This window comes from Spermophilus citellus (assembly GCF_964194105.1).
Source record: "Spermophilus citellus genome assembly, chromosome: 18".
NCBI lineage: Eukaryota > Metazoa > Chordata > Mammalia > Rodentia > Sciuridae > Spermophilus > Spermophilus citellus.
The window spans coordinates 358,279-380,783 of NC_138200.1; the positions used below are offsets into that span (position 1 = coordinate 358,279).

General features: G+C 46.3%; 1 long non-coding RNA gene across 1 annotated transcript in view; it reads left to right on the forward strand.

Moving 5' to 3' along the window:
• The window catches only part of LOC308637720, a 116,460-nt gene that overhangs the window by 88,036 nt on the left and 5,919 nt on the right, over positions 1 to 22,505 (forward strand). The window lies entirely within an intron of this gene.

Sequence of the window (22,505 nt, forward strand, 5' to 3'; positions counted from 1 at the left end):
GTTTCCTTTTCACCAGATAGGTGGGGGTTGAGTGTTGAGTGGGGTCGAGTGTTCAGCTTTGTTGCAAACAGGTAATAAAGGACCTGGGGGGTTTGAGTGCCCGGGGTTATCCTGCAGCTAACATACATTCAGCCTGCCCTGCAGATGTAATGCCAGATTCGTGGGACCCCAATAGACCTCCAGGAGCTGAATCCCATGCAATCACACAACTTTATTGCAAGCTCGAGCCTGGACTCACAACGGTTCCCGTCGCAGCGGTCCCAGGGAGTGAGTCCTGATCCTTTGTTCAGTGAGATTTTATAGGTTTTTGGGGGATACTCTATGTGTCACAGCATCACACAGCAAATCATTCCATACCGCTGGAAAATCAAACAACAACTCTTAACACTGATTAGCACATTCAATGGCAGGAACAAGTTGGGTAGTACAAGAGGGGGGGTTTAGTACAAGATTGATTAGTACAAGAGGGTGGTTCCTTTGAGCTGATTGGTTTAGGCTACGAGGGGTGTACATGCTAAACTACATGGTTTCCCATCATGTTATCAACCACCATAAACTACTGGGGGGTCATCTGGCATCCCAGGTATTTCCCTGTCTCATGCTGATTGGAGGTTGCTAGGGGGTTGCTATGGGTCCTCACCTAGCCTGCCTGAGTCAGGGACACCTGGCGCCTCAACCTCTCCTGTTATTTGTAGACAAACAACTCAGCAGGGTGGATATGTGCTTATGAGCTTATGTGACTCCATTTTTAAAAATAAATAACAGCAGTTTCTATCTCAAGGCCTGTCCTAAGGAAGGGGGCGTGACCCTTGTCCTTGGAAAACCCACAGAGCACTCCTAAGCACATACCCACCCTGCTGAGTTGTTTGTCTGTAAATAACAGGAGAGATCTGTGGCGCCAGGTGTCCCTGACTCAGTCAGGCTAGGTGAGGACCCATAGCAACCCCCTAGCAACCTCTAATCAGCATGAGACAGGGAAATACCTGGGATGCCAGATGACCCCCCAGTAGTTTATGGTGGTTGATAACAAGTTGGGAAACCATGTAGTTTAGCACATACACCCCTCGTGGCCTAAACCAATCAGTTCAAAGGAACCCCCCTCTTGTACTAACCAATCACCCCTACCCATCTTGTTCCTGCCATTGAATGTGCTAATCAATGTTAAGAGTTGTTGTTTGACTTCTGCAGTATGGAATGATTTGCTGTGTGATGCTGTGACGAATAGAGTATCCCCCCAAAACCTGTAAAATCTCACTGAACAAAGGACCGGGACTCACTTCCTGGGACCGCTGTGTCGGAACGGTTGTGAGTCCAGGCTCGAGCTGGCAATAAAGACTCTTGTGTGATTGCATCGGATTCAGCTCCTGGAGGTCTATTGGGGTCCCATGAATCTGGCATAACACTTAGGAGTGCTCTGTGGGTTTTTCCAAGGACAAGGGTCACACCCCCTTCCTTAGGACAGGACTTGAGGTAGAAGCTGCTGTTATTTATTTATTTTTAAAAATGGAGTCACATTAGTTTCTCATTCCCCGCTTTGTCTAGAAACTTGGGAACCAATCATGGTTCCCTCAGTTGGGGGTCTTTATAGCAGGTCCTACACTTGGTAGGATTCTCCTTCTGGGTCTAGAACTTGATAATGGGTACGCAGAACCATCATCTGAACTGTGTTTACTCTGTCCTTGATGAAAGCCACTAGCTTTTTCACATGTGGTCCTACTAAGGTTGACACTAGAGTAAACAGTAACCCTCAGGGGACAGTCTTCAACTTTCCAGACTCACTCAAAATCGATCTCCTGTCTTGATTTACCTATCTATATTGTCTATCTATTTCTGGCTTCATTTCCCCTCTAATTTTAGGAACTCTTTATTGCTGTAAGGAGAAGGGGTGATGGCTCGTTCTCGCTGCTTCAGAGCTGATTTGGGTGTCGAACATGAGGGGGCTCGACTTCGTGGGGGACGTGAGTTCCCTATTAGAAGTCAGTTTGGTTTGAAGTCTGGTTGGGAAAGAACAGGTTGTAAAGTCATCTGGGGATGGGTGCTTCTATGAGAGAAACAAAACCCATGAACACCGCATAAATGTTGCAGCAGCTGGAACATGTCACTGTATAGAAGTTCCCTCACCAGGCTTTAACATCCCCAGTTATCAGGACTGTAAGCACAACATTTAATTTTAGTGTTGGGCTGGGGATGTGGCTCAAGTGGTAGCGCGCTCGCCTGGCATGCGTGCGGCCCGGGTTCGATCCTCAGCACCACATACAAAGATGTTGTGTCCCCCGATAACTAAAAAATAAATATTAAAATTCTCTCTCTCTCCCTCTCTTTCTCTCACTCTCTCTTTAAAAAAAAATTTAGTGTTACAGTTGCCTTTCCACATAAGATACAGTTTAATAATTTAATGTCATCTGATCTTGAAAAATCCTTTTACTAGTATGACCTCTGTGTCTAATAGAGAAACCTTTAATTCTGTTACTCAGGGCTGGATAATCAAACTAGCAAACACCAAGCCTACCTGTGTAGGTTAGGGATATCTGTGGGCCTTAAACTAAAAACTACTCTGTCAGTTCCTCTTGACAATCTCTTTTGATAGTTATCAGGCATTCCTGCCTAAGAATCTCTTCTGTAGCCTCCAGTGTTACTTATTCTTGGGGGCTAACACAAGATGTATACCTTAAGTTACATTTAACTATTATTATTATTTAAAATGCCCAGGAATGGCTGTGTTTTGGTTTTAGCTGTCTTTGCTAAGTTTTAAGATGAAGCAGTCAAGCTGACTTTTGTTTCTATCTATTGTTAACAGTCAGCTGAGTTTCCATGGGAGTCCTGGGGGAACTTTACAGCAGCTTCTCAGTTCTGCTAGTGCCATTTGCGCTAGGATGGGTCCAGGTCTTGCTTGACCATGTGGCTTCCCTTGGAAGAAGCATCAGGGACATCTCCCTTCTCTGATGACCCTCCTCTTCACAGCAAATGCACTGATTGGCTTTCTGTTCTCCAGTGGTCTCATTAATCTCCCTGATTGGGAGGTTATGTGGCCCAGGGTTGCAAAGCTCTTTAGAGAAGTCCCCTGTTCCCTGGATTCAGACTGACTCAGAGGGCCAGAGGCAAACATTGGTTTTCTTGGCCATTTTAATTTAACTTTAATTTTAAATCTTAATCTTAAACATCCAGCAAATCAATTTCAACAGCCTTATATTAAGAGTACTGGGCTTTAATGTCTATCTCTCTATCCTGTAGGTGATAACTCATTATCTGAAATTAACCCAGGTTGTGTGTTGTTAAAGCAGTACCTCTGCAAAACATTAACAGGCAATCTTTAGACCATTTATAAGAAAACTACAAAATAAAATCAACAAGAGTAAAAACATATTTAGTTCATGTGATAGCTACCTTGAACTTTGGCAGAGTTATACATTATATCCCCTGTTTGAGATCCTTGTAATCTTGACAAAAACCAACTTTTGGACACAACCTTAAATGTACTAAAATCTGGCCTACTTCTTTCGTAGTCATTTTCACATGTAGTGAGATGGGACACTGGCCTTATCTCTCAGGTAAGGTGGGGCTCTTCATAAATCTTAAGTACTGTAGTTCTGAAGCTGATCTTTGCTTTTTAAACATCATTTTACAAAGCTTACATAAATTGTTGCTCAAGTTTACATGAATATTAGCTAACACAATATAATATCACACCTAAAACATGAATTAAAGAATGGCTGAAAGCTTTTAACCTTTTGTAGAAAAGTATCCAAGTACTTTTGTTTTACAATATTAATCTTTACACAGATTAGGCTCTCATTAACTTTAAAATACATTTAAATTGTACCTCAGTGTAAAAAGTGACATAAAACTTTTGCATATCTTATTGATAACAGGGCTAGTTACAGAACATCAAATGATATAAATAAATCTCCAATATGTTTTTCTTTTAAGCCTAAAATTACCATACAATTTTAGAACACCAGCTTGATATAATGCTCTTTTAAAGCTTCTACCTTACAGACTTGTACACCTGGAAGATATGAACACATTAATACTACCACAATTATATTGATATTTTTATATTAACCAAATTTAGTTCTTAAAGAAATAACATATTACCATATTGCAAAATCACAGTTGTTGTTTAACCATAGTTGTATAATTTTTAATTTCTTTAAGATTACTTGCTCAAAAAACTTACATATATAAGCAACTTACACAGACCTTCTTTATCGCTTACTTAAACCCTCTTATTTACTTAATCACATAGACTTTCTTATCCAGAAACACATTTTCCTTCTATTAAATCCATACCTAGAACCTTCTAATTTCTCCTTTCCATCTGTTAACCTCCTTTTCTGTTCACATTTTAAAACAGTCTTTGTAAATTTCTGAACGTAAGCAGATTATTTCATTTTAATAAAAAGAAATACTTGATTTTACTTACAGTACTCTTATTTTTTTTTTTTAAAGAGAGAGTGAGAGAGGAGAGAGAGAGAGAGAGAGGGATAGAGAATTTTTAATATTTATTTTTTAGTTCTCGGCGGACACAACATCTTTGTTGGCATGTGGTGCTGAGGATCGAACCTGGGCCGAACGCATGCCAGGCGAGCGCGCTACCGCTTGAGCCACATCCCCAGCCCTACAGTACTCTTAATTGGAACAGTTGAAACTTTTGGGCCTTTGTATATAGAAATCTTCTATAAACCCTTGTATCTGGAATCACATCTGTTTACCATTTCATGAAAACCCAATGTCTAAGTATCAGGGATGACAAAGCAACTTTATACCTTTTTTCTCTTAATTTTCCAACTTACAAAAACATCAATAATGTTACCCAATGCAATTCAAGGAGTTAAGAGAACTCAATGGTATATTTAACATTTAGCATTTTAACCTTGTAAATCAATCAGATATCCAACAAAAGTACTCATAAATGAGTAATCCCATATCAAATCTACAGATCAATCAGATATCTAACAAAAGTACTCATAAATGAGTAACCCCATGACAAATCTACAGATCAATCAGATATCTAACAAAAGTACTCATAAATGAGTAACCCCATGACAAATCTACAGATTAATCAGATATCTAACAAAAGTACTCATAAATGAGTAACCCCATGACAAATCTACAGATTAATCAGATATCTAACAAAAGTACTCATAAATGAGTAATCCCATGTCAAATCTACTCTACTTATTTTATCAAAACATCAGACAAGTGTATTGGACAGTGTTAGCCATTTCCTCCTTGATGAAGAAAAGTCCTAGAATCAAAGCATATCAGACACTTCATAGACATCAACATTTTATTAGTTTTTTGAACACCTAGAAAAACTTGTAAGCTTAATTTTAAAGACATCATTATTTGCATCTGTTCACCCAATTTAAATTGAACCGTTTAAATCATGTGAATCAAAGATATTTGGACCCATTTTTAAAATTTCATGAGGCTCCTCATATATCTGCCAATTGTCATATCACTGCATGACACACGGACATACACACATACAGACAAACAACAGTTAACACAAGTGTGCACACTCAACACAGTAGTAAAGGCCTTGTAGCTTTTCGCAGGTGAAATCTCCATTTCAATGTCTAAAAACTCCTCAGTTGATCAAAAATAGAACTGATCAGAAAAACATTAACCTAGGTCTGTAGGATCAAAATCATGAGCTCAAAAAAAAAAAAAAATACAGAATCTAAGAAAAAAGCAAGAGTCCTAGAAAAAAAAAATCAGCAGGTAATTAGAAAGTACCATACAATTTACTTTTTTGGTTTAGTCTAGTTTGAGTTCAGGTAAAAGACACCTTTACTTTTTTTTCCCTTGGGCCTCAGATCAGTCTCCTACTGAGCTTGCAGGCTTCTTCTATTTGCATTTCAACTTAAGTCCTGACTGAGGTCTGGAAGGAGCAGGGAAAACTGCTATTCTGAGCAGAAGCCTCAGGCCTAAGGCATCTTAACCTTAAGTCATAATTTTCAGGTTTGGATGTTGAAAATTATGATGCAAGTTTAAGATACAATTCACAAAATCTCATACCTTTAAATCTTCCTACACTAGAAAAACTTTCTCACACAAAACTGAAAATAGCCACTTCCTTTGCTCTGAAGTTCCTATAGTAGTATTAAGTTCCAAAAGAGAACCACACACTACCATCTATATCCAAAATTAAGCTTTAAAAATTCCCAAGACTGTTGCTATTCCATGTCATTTCAATAAGCTAGACCAACATCCCAATCCAACACTTTCCTTTCCTAAATCCTACACACTGAGGGGAACAGATACCATACCATGATTTACTATCCTTGCCTAAATTAACACACTGGTACACCTGGTGAAATCTTCCCAGGCTACCCAATTCAAAAATTGGTGAAAAAACTGAATGATTGAGAGTTACTTGCCAACTTAGAAGTAGAGTTCTTTAGTTTTTTATCCTAAGTATTTAAGTTCTCTGGCATGAATTATTTGAAATCATACACTAAACAATTACCTAAACCCAACTTTTAACTGCAAGATTGTGAAATGCTTAAAAAACCCATCCAGATACCAGATTTTACAATAAAACATCATTTTTTAGACACACATTCGCCAAGATCATTCCCAAGAAAAAATCTATAATATCAACACATTACTGCATTCACTGTCCCCCCGCCTTTTTTTTTTAATAGACAGAGGTGGAATAATCCTTACAATGCAGGGAAGGAAGGAAAAGAGCTTTGGCAGCTGCTGGGAGTCCCTCAGTCCTTCCTTTTACTTACAGGATTAGCTCCTCTGGTTTGGTCCGACCCCAGGCACCAGGCAAGCTGCATATCTCCTAATGCTTCAGTAATCAGCTCCCAAAAAGTCCATCTTATATTCTCTGCATTCAGTTGTTCGGAATGCTAGACTCCCTAGGGTGTCAAAATTTGTAACTGAAAGTTCAGTTCCTGTCCTTGAAGCCAATTAATGCCAATTTAATAATGAGGACAGGGTTTTGAGAAAAAGAAAAAGGGAGATATCAAAGTTCTTAGATCCCCAGCAGGCATTCCCCCCTGCAGTGGGTACACTCAAGCCAACTAGGGGAAGAAAAGAAAACATTGCTTCCCTAATTTCGCTTAACAAAGGGGAGTCAAGTTTATCAAAGTTCTTTAAAACACAGCTCAAAGGGGTGTAAGAGGTGAGAACAGAAAAGCTGGTGGTTCTGTTGACTTTTGCTCCCTTTCAGGGATGCAGGAAAAGCATACCAGAGACATTTTCAGGCTAAAATTTAGCTAAAGTTACCTCCACACATCTAAGGCAGATCGAAACTTGGGACACTGCATCTGTCCAAAGTAAAACAATGCCATCATACTTAACAGAGACAGACAAAAAGACACACCAAGACACAGATTACAAACAGATTGGGGAAGTATCCCCTACAGATTGGGTCTGACGACCCCAGATTGGGGAAGTATCCCCTAAAGATGAGTTTGATGACCCCAGATTGGGGAAGCATCCCCTATAGATTGGGGTCTGGGACGTCTCCCAGGTGTCCTGGCCAACGACCCTATAGTGCATCCACCAAGGCCAGTTGCCAGCCCAGAAGACAGATTCTATGGGCCGTAGTCAGAACAAAGCAGACAACAGATATACAAATAACAAGCCCACCAGTGTTAGACTCTCCAGTTCTGGGGTCATGGGGTCTGGGGGATCCCGGATGAGCCCCCAGATGTTATGCCAGATTCGTGGGATCCCAATAGACCTACAGGAGCTGAATCTGATGCAATCACACAAGAGTCTTTATTGCCAGCTCGAGCCTGGACTCACAACCGTTCCTGACTGCAGCGGTCCCAGGGAGTGAGTCCCGGTCCTTTTTCCAGTGAGATTTTACAGGTTTTGGGGGGATACTCTATGCGTCACAACATCACACAGCAAATCATTCCATACCACGGGAAAATCAAACAACAACTCTTAACATTGATTAGCACATTCACAGGCGGGAACAAGTTGGGTAGGGGTGATTGGTTAGTACAAGAGGGGGATTCTTTGAACTGATTAGTTTAAACCACGAGGGGTGTACATGCTGAACTACATGGTCTCCCAACATGTTATCAACCACCATAAACTACTGGGGGGTCATCTGGCATCCCAGGTATTTCCCTGTCTCATGCTGATTGGAGGTTGCTAGGGGGTTGCTATGGGTCCTCACCTAGCCTGACTGAGTCAGGGACACCTGGCGCCACAGACCTCTCCTGTTATTTACAGACAAACAACTCAGCAGGGTGGGTATGTGCCTAGGAGTGCTCCGTGGGTTTTTCCAAGGACAAGGGTCACGTCCCCTTCCTTAGGACAGGCCTTGAGGTAGAAGCTGCTGTTATTTATTTATTTTTAAAATTGGGTCACATTAGTTTCTCACAGACAACTTAGTTCAGCCTGCCCTGCACCTAACCAATAAAGGTATTGCTGTGTCCATCTTCAAAAACCAAAAAAGCCAAAAGGAATGGAGAATCCCAACTCTTCCTCCAAGCAAGCTTATTCCAGAACCTGCGGTACGGTGATGCTCGATGTTACACAAGTGAGAGTCAGCTCAAACTGGAGGCCTCTTACACTTTTTTCAAAATTACTTTTTGAATGTGGACTTCAGAATTTATTAAACCAAAAATCTGTAAATTGAACAGGAGAGGAAAATGAAATTTATTTTAAAAATGGCCATCTCCTGAGAAATAGCCCAAAAGGCAGAGAGTGCCTCTTGTGCCATCCCCATAGAGAAAAGAGGGTAGGAGATGCCCAGAGATCTCAGCCACCCAGGGAGGCTCTACACACACTTTAGATACCGAGTCTGATCTTCATGGTAGGCATGTGTATCGAAATCCCCAGCCAAAATAGCTTTTTGAAGCGGAAAGCTCTCTGCCCAAACTTAGAGGGCTAGCAAAGTGGAATGCGTGTGATCTTGTGTCCCTCTGGGAGGATAGCGGTCTCTCTGCTGCAGATGCCAGAGAAATGCAGGAATCTGTCCTTCAGCATCCAGGGCTCCGACACTCAGGCCCCACCCGCTCCAACAGGGTGGAGAAAAAGGAAACGAAGGTGCCACAGGGTGACATGCTGGCCCTGGCCCTGGAGGAGTGAGTCTTCTTGGCAGCAGAGGCAAATAGGCCCCAATCCACCCACCACCCTCACCTTCCTCCTCCTTGTCCAGAACAGCCCCTGCTGGGTCTTCAAAGAATGACTGCTGATAGTCCAGGCCGTGACCCACAGTCTGCGGGGTGGGAGAGTTGTTGTTCCGTCCCAGTGAGTGCCTCCAGGCCTCCTTTGGATAAATTTTGTGGATCATGTCCTTGACAGACAAGGGTTCTCAGTCTTCAGAAACTCTAAGGAGAAGGGATTTGCTTCTTCAAGGCCTTCCTGGTTGTCATCTTCAAAATGTGTCTCGAGGGCTCCTGATGGAACTTTCTTAGTGAATTTACCCTTTTCCTAGCCCAAATCAATGGGAACTGCTAGGTGCAGGACAGGCTGAATTAAGTTGTCTGCAGGGCATGCTAAATAAACGTTAGCGGCAGGATACCCGGCCACTCAAACCCCCTCTGTCTGGTTCTTTATCACCTGTTTGGGTCAAGTCCATATGCTCAAGACCCCCCTCCGCCCCCCGCTCAAGGCTGAACACTTAACCCCCCTTGTGCCAACAAGGCAGCTTGCAAACCCAGAGACCCCATTAGATTTAGGCAGCACAGCAGAAGGGCTGTAAAAACCTTCCCTTGCTGGGCTCTCTCTTCTCCTCTGTTGCACTGCTGCAATAAAGACCTCTTGGTTGCTCCAAGTGTCATGGTCACTTTCCTTTCAGGAACGAGGCACCTCCAGGCCCAGGACAGTGGGGTGCAGACTCTGACAATTGTCTGGCAGTCTAGTTAGGCGGTGGCCCCAGGCCCGCTGCTTCAGCCCCACGTGCCATACGTTTGTCTAGTTTGAAGAGTTCTCACCTCCATCTTTCCTTTCAAACTCCCTTTTATCATCTGCACACCATTTATCCGTGGGCTTGAAAGCCCACCCTCTGGGGCTGGGGCTGGGGCTCAGGGGTGGAGCGCTTGCCTCCCATGTGTGAGGCACCGGGTTCCATTCTCAGCACCACATATAAATAATGAATGAAATGAAGGTGCATCAACACTAAAAATATTTTTAAAAAGGAAGCCCACCATCCGAGGAAGGGACAAGTAAAAGCAGACCTGAGTAGACTAGGGAGGGAGCCGTGTGGATATCCCAAACCTTCCTGGTCCCCAGAGGCTCATGTGCTGTAGACTTGGTCCCACCTGGGGGTGCTACTGGGAGGTGGTGGAACTTCAGGAGGTGGCACCAGCTTGAGGAGGTCTTGGGAGGCCTGCCACAGCCCCTTCCTCTCTGTGTTCCTCCCACCAGACTTTCTGCCTCACCCCAGGCCAAAGCAATGGGCCAAGCAGCCACGGACTGAAACCTTCGAAACCATGAGTCCAAATAAACTTTTCCTCTTTTTAAGTTGTATTTCTCAGATATTTTGTAACAGTGAGGGAAAACTGGTTAATACAATGTCCCAAGCAAAGACCGCAGCAAGTGCAAAGCTCTAGATGGTAAAAGAACAGTTTTACTTCTCTCTTGTAAGATGTAAAGTAGCCAGAGGAATATACCCTGGTTTTCCCCCTTTCCTTGGCACAACTGTAAACCAAGCAGCTTCATCTTGATATTCCCTGGGTGCCTCAATCTGAACCTGTCCAAAAGCACATTTATTGTCTTTATGCCTCAAGCTTACCCCTTTGGGTGTCACCTCCGTCCATCCAGTTTTCGTTATCTTAGATTGAGGATAAACTAGAACTTTCCTTTTCTGTTACTCCTCATCCAGCTATGGAGGCTCTGTGGTGGATTAAAGACAGACAAGATTTCTGTCACTTTCCATTGAGAAATGGAATTTGTTTTCCCTCCCTTGACTCTGGGTGGCCCTGATGGCTTGGTTAAGAAAATGTGGTAGATGTGACATGTGGCTTTTGAGGATATGTCAATAAGCCTTGCAGAGTCTGGATGGTGCAATACATGTCACAGGTTCTACCAGGGTCTACTAAAATGCTATTCCCCAATCCAGCCATCATGCCAAGAGAAGCCAAAGATACGTGGAGGGGCCTGGTGTGAGGGTAAGCCTCAGGAAGCAGGGCCCAAGGTATGAGGCGGGTACAGTGGGATAGCCGAGCCCTGACAGCAGCCAGCCGCACTGACAGCAGAGCTTTCACTTGCTTATGGCTCCTGCTGCCTTTGATAGAAACTATGAGAAATGCTATGTGAGAACCACCCGATTGATCCTGCTCAGCCCAGAATGTAAGATGTAGGACACCATCAGCCACTAATTTTGCAATGTTTGTTATAAAAATAGCAAAAGAGGCTTTTGGAAGCTTATGTTCTCTGAAGTCTTTTGCTGTAGCCCTTTCCTGTTTCCACTACAGTGGCCCTATTGTTTGGAAAAGTGTGAAAGTATGCTTTAGAATCACACATCACCATGGCTCGACTACAGAAGACAGAAAGGACTCCGTGCCATTTTCCTGCACCTAGGCGGCCACTGGGTTTAGTTCTTTGGTGTCCTTCTGGAGACGTTTTATGCATTTGCAAATAAAGTGACTACTTTTTTGTTTGTTTTAAAATATGTTTTAATTGTAGATGGACACAATACCTTTATTTATCTTTATGTGGTGCTGAGGATTGAAACTAGGGTCTCACACATGCTAGGCAGGTGCTCTACCACGGAGCCCCTCCCCAGCCCAAAGTGGCTACTTATAAAGACCTGTTCACCTTTTTCCACAAGGGGTGGTTGTCATACAATGAATCACATCTTCCTTTCATTCATGTGATAATATCCTGGGCACTATCCCATAACAGCATGTGAACCCCTAATTGTTTTTAACAGTTTTATTGAGATATAATCCACCTGTCACAAATTCATCTATTCCTGGGATCCAATTAGAGAACAGAGGCTCTCAGGACCTAAAAGGTGACTTTCAAGTTAAGAACCTCCGTCGAAAAACTGGAAAAGAAGAAGTTTTTTTGTTGAGCACCAGAGGAAGAAGTAGTTCACCACAGAAGGAGTGTTATAAACAGATGGGGATGTAGAGGAGGAGACAAGAGGCCGGGAGGACAGGTCCGGAAGACCTTCAGGCAGTCGGCAGAGGAAGGAACAGGAAGAGCTCACCATCAAACCAGTGTCTGGGGGAACTCCTCAGGGCATCAAAGTCCTTGCTGATAGACAGAAGACCTTACCTGGGTCCCCACCAGCAGAAATTCACGGACCTAACCAAACACCTATTGTTGTCCCACGTGGGGGCCAGAGTGCCTCTGTTTGAATGTCCACTGAACTCAGGGGTGGCTGCCTGTGCCGTCCCTGTTTCCTCTCAGTTTCCCCAAATGATGGTTGACTTGTCCTTTTTCCTAGTAAGTATACCACTTTTCAGTTGGAATTTCTAGAAGTTCAAGGCATTTACAACCTTTGTGGTTTATTCTTTTTTCTTTTTGTGGCTGTGCTGGAGATAGAACCCAGGGACTTTCACAAGCAGGGCAAGCCTCGCCCACTGGGATGCACTCCAGCGCGTACCTTCCCCAGAACAGAAGGAGCTGCCTGTTCTGAGGAATGGACCTTGGAGAGCTATTTTTTTTTTCGTACTGGGGATTGAACTCAGGGGCACTCGACCACTGAGCCACACCCCAGCCCTATTTTGTATTTTATTTAGAGGCATTGCTTAGCACCTCGCTAAGATGCTGAGGCTGGCTTTGGACTCGCGATCCTCCTGTCTCAGTTTCCCAAGCCACTAGGATTACAGGTGTGCACCACCACACCTGGCCTTAAAAAGCTCTTCACACTCGGACAAGGGCCTCTGGGACATGTTGCCTCTGTCCCCTGTGAGCATGTCATCTGACCAACTCATGATACGGCCTTTTCAGTCCTAGCAGAGTCCTTGCCAGTGGGTGAGGGGTGTGCCTTTCCAGATCAGGTGGCTTTGTTCACTTCAGTGGCCTTCAGTGCTAGCCACATCTAGGCCAGAGTTTCTACAGAGGGGTGACCTCCACTCACCTCCCACAACCCTTGCACACATGGCTTCATCCGCATGACCCTCCATTCTCTGGGGTCATCTAGCTCAGGCCTGCTGCTGGCAAAGAGCACTCTCCTGTGAGGCAGGCAGGACTAGCCCCCTCAACCTCTGACCATACCGCTGGGGCAGAAGTGCCTTTATCACATTGTGGTTATGCAAATGAACATATCTGCTTTGTCCCTGTCATCCCAGGGCACCAACTCTGCACTCTCTGGGATCCACTGCCCTCCTCCTGATAGGAGTCCAGGGAAACAGAGTCTTTTTTTAAAAAAAAATTATATATATTTAGTTGTAGATGGAGATGGTACCTTTATTTCATTTATCTTTACGTAGTGCTGAAGATTGAACTCAGGGCCTCACACATGCAAGATGAGCGCTCTACCACGGAGCCACAATCCCATCCCCCTGGGAAACAGAGTCTTAAAAGAATAAACCACTCCTTTTAACTACAGGGGCACTAAGAAGCCAAGGAGCCTTCTTGCCTTTCTGGAATCAAGCCTTGCTTGGCAGAGGAGTGACTTTTTCTTTTTGCTTTTGACTGACACTTTGTTAAATTACTATTATTACACCCACATTGAAACAGAAGAAGAAAGACTGGACACAATCACAGGAGCCAATGGCTGGTGTACTGAGGCACTGTGTAAGTACTTTGTTAGTTGCCCAACTGAGAATAGCACTGGGAGTGAGATGCCTTAGGTGTGGGTGGAAGGCAGCCTCTCCTTTTCCTACTGCAGTGTGTCATCTGCTTGGCCACTGGTAGCCACTGTAATTCTGATCATCTGGAGACTTCTCTGACTTGTGGCTCTATGACACAAGGACTGGACTCCAATCGCTGCTCCTCTTTTTCTGTAACCAACTTTTATTAGAGTACTATTTTGAGCTCTAATTTTGGTCTCTGAAGTAACAGTCCATACTATATTAAAGGTCTCCTTCCTGGGGTTATGGTTGTGGCTCGGTGGTAGAGTGCTCACCTAGCACATGTGAGGCACTGAGTTTGATCTTCAGCACCACATAAAAATAAATAGATAGATTGTGTCCACCCACAACTAAAAACTTCTTCCTAATCATTAGGATGCAGGGATCACCTTCCCCTGCACTTCTCTTTGCACCTGTAGTTGCCAAACCTGCAGACTGCATTGCCACTACAGGTGACAGGCCTAACAGGGGTGCTCCATGCTACCATTGCAATTACAAAGTCCTCAAACCACACTCTGGGTTTCTTCTTAAAAATTAAAAAAGCCGACTGTTTATATCCTATGTATCCCAGTACCTATCACCAAAGGGCTGATGAACACAGATCACTGAATCTCCTCCTCTTTCACTCTAATCTTGTGAAAACTTTGCCTCTTTCAGAATCATCCTAATGGTGATAGAAGCACTCATTTCCTAAAGTCTCATCCCATTTGCATTATAATCATCTTGTTAAAGTTGTCCTTTCTTGTATAATTTGTTTACTTTGAAATCTGATTTTCTTTTTAAAAATTTGGCAGAAGAAACATTCGATTTCTCTTAAAATTCTTTTCTTGTTTTCAAGATCATGTTCCCTTTAGAAGTTTAATTGAGGTGTTCTCCTCTTCACACCAGGCGCCTCTCACCGGCCCTGGACAGGACCTTCCATGGCCTGAAGACTTACTTTGCATGTCAGGGTCTGTTCTTGTTCTCATTGTCTTTTCTTCTAAGCATTGTTGCCTTTTATTTGCAATCTTTTCACTCCAGGAAATAAAAGCATTTTAAATATTTGGTCTCCCCAAATATCTCTTTCTCTGTTCTCTCTCAGGTTCTTCCACCTGGAGTCCTCTTTCAGCCTCTCACTCCTTGCCTGCCATCAATTTTGAAGAGGCCACGACAAATCAGATGGGAAGCTCCACAGGTGGTCCGGGGTAAGAGCATGCTTTGTGTAGGGTGAAGAGGGCAAGACTTCCAATCCGCACTCAGGATCTGAGTCAGGGGAGTGCCTGAAGTCCCACCATCAGTTCTGGTTGGAAGCTTTCCACTGATGGCCCTAGTCACATCTTCTTGCCTAAATGCAGCAGTATATCCGATTCAGCGTGCAAATGAGTCACCTGAGCTGCTTACAAAAACCGTAGCTTCTGGGCTCTACTGCTGGTGCCTTGGGGCCTGGTGAATGTGGCTCCAGCACACAATCCAGGCATTTTGATGCCTGTGGTCATCAGTCCTACTCTGAGACCACAGCTTGGCCGTCTGGTTTTTCATCAAGGGCCCAGCATGCAATTCCTGCGTCTCTACCAATCATAAGGTTTCTTGCCTGCAAGTTTCTCGTGTTGGATCAAGGACGTGTTATGACGGAGGGCTCTCCCACAGCAGGTACATCTTAGGGCTTCTCCCCAGTAAGTGTCCTCTCATGTTTGGTCAGGGTTAGCTGGTCACCAAAGGCCTTCCCCCAGTCAGCACACTCACAGGACTTCTCCCCAGTACGCATTCTCTGAAGCTCAGTGAGGCATGACCACTGACTGAAGGCTTTAACACACATTTCACACTGATAGGGCTCCTCGGCTTTGTGTGTCCTCTGATGTGCAAGGAGGGGAGACTTCTGGCTGAAGGCTTTTCCACAGTGACTGCATCCATATGGCTTTTCTCCCGTGAGTGTCCACTGATGCACAATTAGCTGAGACTGCTGCTAGGAGGATTTCCCACAGTCATTACACTTGTATGGTTTCTTTCCAGAATGTATTCTTTGATGGGAAAGGAGGTTGGAGCTCCCTCCGAAGGCTTTCCCGCAGTGATGGCATGCAAAAGGTTTCTCTCCGGTATGAGTTCTCTGATGCTCCACCAGGTGAGTGCTCCCTGTGAAGACTTTGTCAGAGTAGGTGCATTTGTATGGCTTCTCCCCACTGTGAATTTGGAGATGCTTAATTCGTTGAGTGCTATGAATAAAGGATTTTCACATTAGCTGCATTCATACGGCTTCTCCCCAGTGTGTGTCCTTTTATGTGCAACAAAATCAGAACTCTGGCTGAAGGACTTACCACCGTGAGCACACTCAAGAGGTCTCTCCAGTGTGAACTCTGGTGGATGATAAGTTTGGAGTTCCACCTGAAGAATTTCCCACAGTCATGACATTTGCATGGCTGTTCTCCGGTGTGAGTTCGCTGATGTCTGATAAGTTTAGAACTCTGTGTTATGGATTTCCCACTGGAAAAACTGGCTGCATTCATCGGGCTTCTCTCCAGTATGAGTCCTCTGGCCTACAACTAGGTCATGGTTTGGCTGAAGGAGTTTCCACGCTGAGCACATTCAAAGGGCTTGTCTCCAGTGTGTGTTCTCTGCTGTACAAAAAGCTTGGAAAAACAGCTGAAAGATTTTCCAACTGATCACATGGGTACGACATCCTTCTAGTCTGGATGATGTGACAACTGGTAAAAGAGGAGGCTGCGGGGAAGGAAGCAGAGCCTTCCTCACCATGGGATGGGGCCCTCCAGGGTCACTGCTTCCCATCTGCACCAGGCACAGACTCTCGGGACAGGCTTCCCGACATCCACCACACTCACATTGGCTCCCTCAGCACATGCTCATCCACAGTCCCGCCCTCATGGATGAGGTTCCTGTGGTCCTGGCAGACACTGCCATTCTCCACTGAGAACCTTCTGCCACGAGAACAAAGGGAGCCTTCACCGACACCACTGAGAGCGCATTCGTAAGGTTCCACTGCTCTGATGTCTGCAGGGTGACGCCAGTCAATACTGGGATAGAAGGGTCCGGAACACTGATGGTTTTCACAGGGTTTCCATCCTGCCCAACCCTTCTGATCATCAGTGAAAATGGAATTCTAGGTCAACTCCTTAACCTGTGAGGGGAGCTTTGGAAAAGTGTTCTGTCGGCAAGTCAGAGGCAGAAGGCTTAAGTTAGGTGGTGCCTTTCCCCAGGCCCACGCTCTCAGTGCTGTCTTTGAACAGTCTCTCCAAGATGATGCCACCTGATTCAGAAGCCCTGCTGGCACCCCCAGCCATTCCCTCAGACTCTGCCTTTGCTGTGAGGACCCTGGGCAGGAATCCTGTCCCAGATGCAGGGTTCTGCTTCCCTGCAGCAGGATGGTTTCCCCAGCAGGATCCTCTGCAGAAGTCGACCCTTCCTTGTCAAGGGAAGTCTCCCAGATTGAAAGAAATCCAAATGCCTAAGTGACTGAAGAGGCCCTCGAGGGGTAGGATGGGATGCACATGGGGGTGCCTTTGGGTTTGTTTCTGATCCTTGGACTCTAACCTTTATGTCGGCTGTGAATGGCCAGGATGGATCTGCAAACATGACGTCAGTGAAAAGTGCAAAATGAAGAGTAGCAAGAAAGCAAATGCAATGAAGAGGTGCTCCAGCTGGACTGCCCCACACGAGAGGGCAAGGGAATGAGAATTAGCCGGAAGATGAGAATTAAAAGGGAAACCTGTAGAAATCATTGGTTGATAAGTATAAAGCCCTTGAATGATGCAAAAGATATCTATGACCTATCCCTAGATTCTGAGGATGTGACCCTGTTTGGAATCAGGTTATCAACAGGGGAGATTATCTAGATGATTGAGGGCACTAAATGCAGTCATAAGCATCTTCGTAAGAGGGAGGCAGAGGCAGCGTTCATTTGCACACGGGAAGGAGGCGAGAAGCAGAGCAGAGTAAAACCTGTAGCTTGAAGAGGAGGCCTGAGAGGTTGCCAGCCCAGGGTGGTCAGGCTGAGGGGCAGGGAAGAGGGCATTAGGACCTGGAAACAAGAGAGGGCAGCCCAGAGGCGATGGCCGCAGTGGACCTGGGAATGGGAGCTGACCCACACACTGGAAACAGGGAGCACATTCTCCACGGGCCGGGCACTGACAGGCTGTGACCCGCTGGAACCCAGCCAGCCTGACCACCACTAGGTGTTGGGATGCTCAGGGAAGTGCCTCAGGAGTTCCCTCCTCAGAGCGCAGGGCCCGAGAGCTGTGGGGCCTGCTCCCACCTGGCGCCTGGGCACTGCGCTCACCTCAGCAAGGCACCGGCTCAGCCTCCACGGGGTCTCTCCTGGCTCCGGCCCAGAGACCACGTCGGGTTTGGGAAGCAGAAGCCCCTGGTCACAGGAAGACAGGATGTGACGCTCTGCCTGGAGGTGAAGAGCAGAGTCCACAGCCAGCCCTCAGCCCCCAGAGGAGACTCCCTGCCCAGCTGTCAGCCACAAACCTGCCCTGCAGGCAGAAGGAGTGGCAGCCCTGGGGCCTGTTTCTGGAATCTTCTAGTCCACCCAAAACACCTTTTGGAAGAGCCAGGGCTTTGAATCCCAGAGAAACCCTCTTCTAGGGGCACAGCCTACTGACCCAGCAAGGCCGGATGCTGGCAGGGCTCCACTCTCTGGGCCATGTCCGGCTGCCCCACTCCTCCCGTGTGAGGGTCACAGCCATGCCGTCAAGGCTCACCGTGTCTGGAACCACAGGTGCCACTGCTCCTGTGCTCCCGTGCTCCCTCAGGCCACACTAGCTTTGAACGTCAGCGTCCCCCAGGTCACACAGTGGAGCCTGGCACCAACATGGCAGTGTGAGGGTGGGGCCTGGGCCAGTGAGCAGGGCCTGGACCCTCACGAGGGGCGTCAGAAGCCTGGAGAGAGCTTGTGTGCCCCCCACACAGTGAGAGCACAGCACCGTCTGCGAGCTGTAGGCCCTCACCAGACATCCAATCTGCTGGGGCCTCGATTTTGAACTTGGGAGCCTCTTGAACTGTAAGAGAGAAAGTATGTAGCTTTTATATTACGCAGTGTAAGGATTTTCTTTTTTATTAAATTGTTTTGTTTTTATTATTTGGGTACTGGGGATTGAACCCAGGGGTACTTAACCACTGAGTCACATTCTTAGCCTTTTTTATATTTTGAGACATGGTCTTATTAAGTTGCTTAAGGCCTAAATTGCTGAGGCTGGCATCAAACGTGGAATCCTCCTGCCTCAGCCTCCTGAGTTGCTGGGATTACAGTGTTGTGTCACCACCTAAGTCTAAGGTATCTTGTTCTAGCAGCTAAACAGAGCAGACAACTCCATGTATACTGTGGGTATTTTCTCTTTTCTCCAAAGCATCTCACCCTGATTCCTAGACTAGGAATGTTGGGACTCCACTAGGGACTCCGACCCCCAGCTTCTCTACAGAATCCCAGGTCTGATACCAGGCCAAGAGGACTCTCTCAGAGGCTGGCAAATGAAGCCTGCGGGACCAACCTGGGCTGTGGTGTGCATTCAGAAGGCTGGTGCTGTAATCCCAACTGTGCCCCCTGCCGATGTGTTTGTTTGTGTTTAAGTCCTAGATCTCACTGCCACTATGTTTAGAGGCTGGGCACTTCAGGAGGTAATACCTTTAAATGAGGTTGCAATGTGGGGCCTGAATTCCATCGTGCTGGTGTACTTTAAGAAGACACCAGGGGGCTGGAATTGTAGATCAGTGGTAGAGCCCTTGCCTAGCACCTGTGAGGCACTGGGTTTGATCCTCAGCACCACACAAAAATAAATAAAGATATTGTGTCCATCTACAACTAAAAGAAGGATGATGACAGCAGGGTGTGTTGTCTCCCCCACCCCAGACGTGTTGTAAGACCACAGCGGGAGGTCGGACCAGACGCTGAACATACTGACATCTTGAGCTTGGACTTCCAGCCTCCAGATGGTGGGAAAGCAAACTCCTGTTATTCAAGCCCCCACTCTTTGGTATTTTCTTACAGTGACCCGAGCTAACTTAAATGACTCAGAATGAATTTGACATCTGTAAGGGAGCACAGGGAGAGAGGAGGAGGAGGAGGGGGAAGAGAGAAGGGGCTGAGGAGGAGAGGTGGGAGGAGGAGAGGTAAAAAGAAGAGTGATGAGGAGGAGGAGGCCTGACCCAGGCAGGAGGGCTTCTGCTGGGCTGGGACTGAGGAGCTCTTGGTTGGTCTTCGCAGTTAACAGAGAGGTGCTTTACCTGCAGGGAGCCCACAGGTACCACGAGGATGCCTACACCAGCATTATGAAGTGTTCATGTGCCAATCCTGGGAGGCAATGTTGTGGTGTGAACTGATCAATGCCATCAATAAGTTGTAGGTCATAGACTGTAGGAATAAGGTTTTGATAAGTAAGATAAGGCACAAGGTGATGAGTTACTAATCCTGGTCACGTAAAGCAAGTGCTGTGGTCAGACTACCTGATCCACCTGATCACTTGTAACATCCCCTCCTTGCTGGAGCCACGGAGTGGAGTCACTGTGGCTCTATGAGCAGGCAGCTGTGGCCGTAGGGACTCTGTCTCAGCTATTCTAGAATCCATCTTTTTTTTTAATATTTATTTTTTTTAGTTATTGGCGGACACAACATCTTTGTTGGTATGTGGTGCTGAGGTTCGAACCCAGGCCGCACGCATGCCAGGCGAGCGCGCTACCGCTTGAGCCACATCCCCAGCCCTAGAATCCATCTTAGTTCTTCTGTTTTTGCTCCTGTGAAGAGACAGCTGCAGGACTCATTTCTGAGAAAACAAAATGAAAGCTATTTTCTGCTAAATTCCAAAAAATATATTGTTTTCTATACTTTGTATCCACAAAATGTACTCAACCCAGGATATGGTGGTCTTGGTGACTTAGATGACTTTGAAGTAGATTCTCACCCCTGCTGACCACCTGCTCGGTGGTTGTCTAGCACCTGCTCAGACCCAAGATGGGGCTGACTGAGTTGTTCTGCTAACAGAATTTTTTAGCTTCTGTAGCTTGCTTGCTTGCTAACTGAAAAATTCCACAGGATGTGGCTTTCCTCCTTAAATAGCAAATTTCCCTTGGAGGGGGCTCCTGGTCTTTCAGAGAGCCACTTGGACTCTGTTAGACTCAGTCCCTGACCAGGTATAATTAGCAGAATTGGCAAAATAAAAATCCTTCAGATTCTTTCAAATTTGTATTTGTGTGTTTTCTGAGTGGTCTCCCCACAACAGCAAGTGGTCTTCTTGACCCTCGAGGAAACAGAAGCCCAGAGGGTGAAGGTCCCCAGTCACCTGGGGTGGGACTGCCAAGGAACATGCTCCCACAGCTTCCTCGTACCTGAAGAAGCTGTCTTCAGGAGGGCAGAGGTCCTCCGAGAGCAGGGCTGGTCAGAGTAATCAGATTCAGCTCCACTTCAGAACACTGGCCCACCCCCTGCTAACCCAGCCCCAGACGGGGAAAGGCAGCCAGTGCAGCTCAGAAGCACCCGTTAGGGGTCTGAGAAGGGAGGCAGCTTGGACCACGGCTGCCCTTCTAAGGTCCTGAGGGCCCAGCAGACCTGGGGAGTGGCCTGGACTGTCCCAGGTGGGAGGTGAATGCCCAGGCACAGGGTGGGAGTTCCCTGGAAGCCTATAGACACAAGGCACCATCAAGAACCAAGCAAAAGCAGGGCTAATATTTCCTATCAGGTCAGGATCCTAAATAAGGAGAGGTAGAGACAGTTCAAAATACCTGCATGATTTTAAAATACACAGTGGAAATGGGATGGTACCGGGCACACCTTCCTGGTCAAGGACAAGGCAAGCAGGCCAGGGAGCAGGCCTACCACCCTCAACAATACGGCTTCAGGCATGCTCCACACACTCTGTCCCACCTTGGCCGCCACAGAGCCAGAGTGCTCCAAACCTTCTCTGTAGATGACTCCAACTCACAGAAGTGTACCCAAATCCACCTGCAAACCACCTCTCTACTTACCCTGAAGCACAAACACACCCACCTGCACACCATCTCTATGCACTCTGAAGCACCCTCTAGCCCACCTGCACACCACCTCTTATGCACTCTGAAGCACCCTCTAGCCCACCTGCACACCATCTCTATGCACTCTGAAGCACCCTCTAGCCCACCTGCACACCATCTCTATGCACTCTGAAGCACCCTCTAGCCCACCTGCACACCATCTCTTATGCACTCTGAAGCACCCTCTAGCCCACCTGCACACCATCTATGCACTCTGAAGCACAAACACACCCACCTGCACACCATCTCTATGCACTCTGAAGCACCCTCTAGCCCACCTGCACACCATCTCTTATGCACTCTGAAGCACCCTCTAGCCCACCTGCACACCATCTCTTTGCACTCTGAAGCACAAACACACCCACCTGCACACCATCTCTATGCACTCCGAAGCACCCTCTAGCCCACCTGCACACCGCCTCTCTATGCACTCTGAAGCACCCTCTAGCCCACCTGCACACCACCTCTCTATGCACTCTGAAGCACCCTCTAGCCTACCTGCACACCACCTCTTATGCACTCTGAAGCACCCTTAGCCCACCTGCACACCGCCTTTCTATGCACTTTGAAGCATCCTCTAGCCCACCTGCACACCGCCTCTCTATGCACTCTGAAGCACCCTCTAGCCCACCTGCACACGGCCTCTCTATGCACTCTGAAGCACCCTCTAGCCTACCTGCACACCATCTCTTATGCACTCTGAAGCACCCTCTAACCCACCTGCACACCATCTCTTATGCACTCTGAAGCACCCTCTAGCCCACCTGCACACCATCTCTTATG